The sequence below is a fragment of the Berghia stephanieae genome, chromosome 7 (assembly GCF_034508935.2).
Source record: "Berghia stephanieae isolate SIO BIC M18660-M18661 chromosome 7, UCSD_Bste_1.3, whole genome shotgun sequence".
Taxonomy (NCBI): Eukaryota; Metazoa; Mollusca; class Gastropoda; order Nudibranchia; family Aeolidiidae; genus Berghia; species Berghia stephanieae.
The window spans coordinates 61,892,796-61,898,044 of record NC_088366.1 but is presented as its reverse complement, the minus strand read 5'-3'; the positions used below and the strand labels follow the sequence as shown (position 1 = coordinate 61,898,044).

Sequence of the window (5,249 nt, the reverse complement as noted above, 5' to 3'; positions counted from 1 at the left end):
AGTTGTGTTTTATGTGTGCCCCTAGTTGTTTGCATTGGCTCAGTAGAGCATCGGCTCAATCCGATTATTTAAAAAATATCTATATATCTTGTTTTATTGATAGAAATAAACAAACTTAAGTGCCCTTATTAATTTTTTTAAATCACCGGTATACGATTATCAGAATTACTAGTACTAAGTTCATGATGACAATGATCACTAAAGTCTATTTTTACAAATTTAAAGTAATTTTAATTTGCATCACATTAAGTTGCCTCTCTCAGTTTATGAGTGCCAAAATGATGGGAAAGTATTTCATTTTTACATCGATTCCATCATTTCTTGCATTATTTAGTCTCACAAATATCTATTACTATTGTTATCATTCTTATTATGATCATATCATTATCATTATTATTATTTTTTTTTATTAGCATCTTTAGTGTATCAATGACTATGATTTGATGCCCAGTTAAGGAATTTTAGTTTTCTCTAAAGATCTTTCCACTATAATCTTTCAACTGCTTCTCTAGGCAGTTGGCCCTAAATAAATATCATTTCAGTCTTTCTGAGTTAATCATTTCAGGGATTTGGTACAGAGAACTTTAATTAGATTAAGAAATGAAAGAAAAAAAAGGAAACATGCTTTTTATTATATTTATATTTATAAAACGCAAACATAAAATTTGTGGACTGGGCCATCAGGTAAAATATGATGCTTTAGAGTTAGAGACCAATTATTATTTATGCCATTTCAAGGGAATCAATTATGTTTTTTTGTTTTTGTTTTTAAGGGTTTTACGGCGCTTGCAACACATTTAGGTTATATCAGCGCCAGTAGGGAATCAATTACTAAGTCAGTTGAGCTATGCGGGAAATTAAAATAGTAATATTTGTGACTCACCGCCTGAGAAAATATGTTGGGAGTGCGTTTGTAGATGCAAAGAATTGAATTTATTTACAAAAATTTTGTTAAAAATTATTGGCGCAGCATCCACTAAACGTGCTCAAAGCGCTTTACAATGGGTTTTGGGCCAACAGCAACAATTAACATTTAGGACAGGTCATGACGCCTGTTAGGCAATTACATTTTTTGTTTCGGACAGAGACACCCTGTTAACGGCCAGGTACTCATTTTACACCTGAGTACGGTGAGAGAATGTGAGTAACAAGCCTTTTCCAAGGACTCAACTATGCGCTGAGTGAGGCTCGAACCCAGGACCTTCAAATCCAAAAGCGAGTGTCATACCACAAGACCACATAAATATGAGACTTGGATTAGATTAATTTTTAATTGCGGAGAGTGAATGTAGTTTATTGATTTATTGTAGAGTGATTATCTAAATTTTAAATATTTTTGATTATTTTAACTTTAAATTCACTTTCTAGCATCATTTTACCTCGAATACCCTTTGTCAAGTGTGATCCATTAGCTCGATTTGGCATAATATTTTTTAATTCAACTTAAAAAGGGGGTTAGCCATCCTATACACCATTTTAAAAATAATATGACTCATCATCTAAATATGTGATATAATTTTCATTCCAAGCAGGTTTTACAAACAACTGTTGTTTTCATTTGTTTTTAAATTTTACTTGCAGCATATCTGGTGAATGTTCCCATGTTTTTGCAGTAATCCTTACACTGAAGAATTGGCTGCAAGCTGGATTACAAGATATACCTACAGATCCAAGCTGCACACAAGCCTTCCACAACAATGGAGTAAACCTTGTGGCCCAAGAACTGATCCCGAGCCCATTACCTCCATGGTTATTCCCAAACCATGTAGGAATGTAAAGCTGCGACCAGTCATGGCAGCTATTGAGAACAGCAGGTAATATAATGCATTCAAATCATTGGGACAAAACAATCTGCATTGTTACAAGGGTAGATTGTTCGATTTTAGGGGATTTACAGCACTTGCGACACAATTAAATCATTTGAGTGCCAGATGATACGGGGAGAAGTTGTAGATCTGAAGTTGAAAGTATCAAAGGAAAAGCAAGACAAAGGGATATGGTTCGAAGGGGGAACAGAAGATCCCATGAACAATATACTGATGTGCCTACTTTGGCATTGTTAAAAGGCTTATAGTCTGGATTCAATAGACTTTGATTTTTTAAGGCCTTGGGCCTGTTTGTCTTTATCTCTATACCATCAAGAAAAACTAGTGTGTCCGGAAAATCTTTTAAAAATTGTTGTAGCATGTTATTCTTAATGGTGTCCCGATCGGGCCATACTGGCAAACTGTCAAGTCTGAAATACAAGTAATTGATCCATGCCCTAAATAGACATCCTGCACCATTTCTTGATATTTTAAATAAATTGGCGAGATGCAAGAAAGTGTAATTTTGACGCAATTTCATCATAACAAGTAAAAATTGATCTATAATGGGCAAGCAACATGTTGCTTTCATTTGTGTTGATATGGTAAATTACAAAGATGAATATTTTTACAAAATCTTCATACACGAAACCAGTGTAACTCTTTACAGCTTCTTTTGGTCCGTGATGGTGCAGGTGTTCAATGGTCAGTGAGTGACTGCATTTATCTGCGTCCGTTTTGGGTTTTTTTTTTGACAACAGCAGCCTCTTAAGTTCCTCTCCTTTTAATAATTCTTGGGCGTGAAGTCTCTTAGACTCCTTCAGTTGTTGCTTAAGCAAAAAGACTTCTTCTTTCAGTGATAAGTTCTCTGCAACCACTGCTAACAGTGTCATGTTAGAATCTGAAATAAAATGAAATTATTTTTGCAATTAGTTGTCCAGCAGAGACTAAATCAACAAACTGTAATTAATCTGGGTAAGAATATTGAATCTATTGAGACCACCCACTTTTACTTTTACCCACTTACAATGTCTGGAATTGCATTAACAGTACTATCCAGTTAGAAGTTTGTTTTTTCTCTGTCATAGGTATTCTATGTATGAACAGTGTTTTATTTATGTCCAGCTACATAGAGACTGGTAGCCTGCATATCTAATACCCAACATTTTGGATATGCAGATTAAGACTGACACCTGTACATCTATGCCTTTTTTAAAAAGGTAGTTGCAAGTCAAGAGGAAGGGAATTGAAGAAAACATTTATGTTTCTATTCTAATGGGCCCGAGAAAAGTATTTTTTCAGGCGGTTAAAATAAATTTATCACATGTTCATAAAATTATTGATTTTTAAAAAATATTCTTATTCTTTTCATGCTTTCTTTTTTTTTATTTCCTAGGCTCCTCTCATTGGTGAGAAGACTGTGTCATCTGAAACTTCTATCAGTTGTTGGGATTTGGCACTTCCATGTCTGATAAATTTTGATCCTCCAGAGAGCGTGGTGAAATATAGTCATGAGTGGCAGGATGTATCTAATCAGCACTTCGGATGCCCAAAATCTTGAACATTCAACTGTTCAACAGGCTCACTGTGCTCTTTCCACATAGTAAAAATTATACAATTTGTCATTTCTTTTATGTGTTATTAAAGTCATACCTAAACTTGGAATAACCCTTTGTTCATTTTCCTTGTTATCCCTTAGTTCATTTTCTTTGTTTTCAGTCTCCCTGTTGACCACTTCAGTATCCATAGGTTCTGGTGCGGATCCATTTTCGGGATTGGTTGCTTCAAAATTAGTGTTCTTTCATGACCGTCTCTGAAAAAGAACAAAATGTAAACGTTTCTGACATTGATGTGTTTATGCACTTTATGGTCTTGTGGTAAGACTTTATCCACCAGGTGGGGGTACATTGAGTATGTAGACCAGACATGACGACAATAAGGCGCTATGACTATCTTGTAAGATTACCATCCAGGTAGTTTTATTTTATAAGTGCAGTTATGTGGTCTGGAGTAGGTCATACACCTTTGGACCAAAAGGTCTGGGTTCGCATCCCGAGTGGTGTAAAGTTGAGCCCTTGGAAAGGCTCTTTACTCACATTTTCTCACCTTATGTGGGTGTAAAATGAGTAACTGGTCAACAGCGTTGTCACTGTCCAAAAAAAAAAGTGCAATATCGCCAAAGTGTCGTGTCTCATCCTACATGTTGAGTGTTGCTGTCGACCCCTTGTAAAGCGTTTTTGGCATGTTTAGTGGAGATTGCTGTTTATAAAAGATCCAGGTTTTTATTTATGATAAGAAAAAGTAAGTAAAGAGCTTTTTTCCAAGGACCCAACTTATTGCACAGACAGTCACAGAGGGACTCAAACAAGTCAGAATGTCATACCCCGAGATCTCAAAGCTAAACATAAGACAATAAGCAAATAAATGCTAAATTTACTCCTTGGGTAGGGTTCCTGGCCTTCCATAGTGGGCAGGTACATACTGTGTCTTCTACTTCTATCCCCGTATATATGTTTTCCAACTTGCATTCTGTCTTTGTCTTGGAATGAGATTACATACATACTTGGTTTTATCTTGGCTGGGAGGGAAACAGTCAAATGCATAGTTATTGTTTTGGGAGATGATTTTTTTTCCTTGTAAATCATCTCTCTGTTAAAATAATCTGTTCTGTGTTTCTTTTTTTTTTGTTTTTTACATATAATTATGTGGTTCCGATAGCTCAGTTGGTAAAGCACTCGCTTTACATGCAAAGGGAACTGGTTCGATTCTGGACCCATGTCTCTTGTTCACACAGTGGTGGCTGGTCTGTTAGGCCTTGAGTCTTGAGGAAAGTACTTTGTGATAAACTAGCAGCATCCCACCAGAAGGATGACATGCACTGTAAAAACTGGAGTAATAAAATCTGGCTACATTGGTCCTATGGCTCTGAAAAAAAAAGACTACTTTTCCTTTTCTCAATTTTGGGGGTCGTGGAAATTTTATTTTTCAACCTGATCATCAAAATCAGACACATGGATCAACACTCACTATCACCCTTGATAATTTCAAACAGTAAAGCAGGGTTCAACTCATTTACCTTAACCTGCTACTGCTATCTGATTTGTTGAATTCAGGAAACAAATGTCATTATTAATAAGAAAACACACTGAGAATTTAAAAACCCATAGCCACATGAGATAACGGTCAAAAACTCACCTGATACCATTCCCTGATCAGAATCCCTCACCCTCAGAGGTTAAAGCCGACGTTTGCTTGGTGTTAATTTTGTTCTTGACTTTGGATATTGAGTTCCAATCGATAACTTGACTGAGCAAGTTCAGGATCGGGGAATCTTTTAGTCGGCTCACCATCTTTGAAATGCTGCAATTTAAGTTGGAAAGATAAAATGAAATTATTTGATTTGACAGCATCAGTAAAACATGTATCTTCTCTTGTTTTCTTGTC

General features: G+C 35.8%; 1 long non-coding RNA gene across 2 annotated transcripts in view; it reads left to right on the top strand.

Annotated features, from left to right (window-relative positions):
* Positions 1-3,457, top strand: part of LOC144977615 (uncharacterized) — a 4,061-nt gene extending 604 nt beyond the window's left edge. The window contains exons 2-3 of one of the 2 annotated variants that reach the window (XR_013646356.1): positions 1,614-1,814; positions 3,202-3,457. This is a non-coding gene — a long non-coding RNA (uncharacterized LOC144977615). Of the gene's footprint in view, positions 1-1,581; positions 1,815-3,201 lie in introns of both variants that reach the window. The other variant, XR_013646355.1, reaches the window with a different exon arrangement.
* Positions 3,458-5,249: the final 1,792 nt, after the last annotated feature.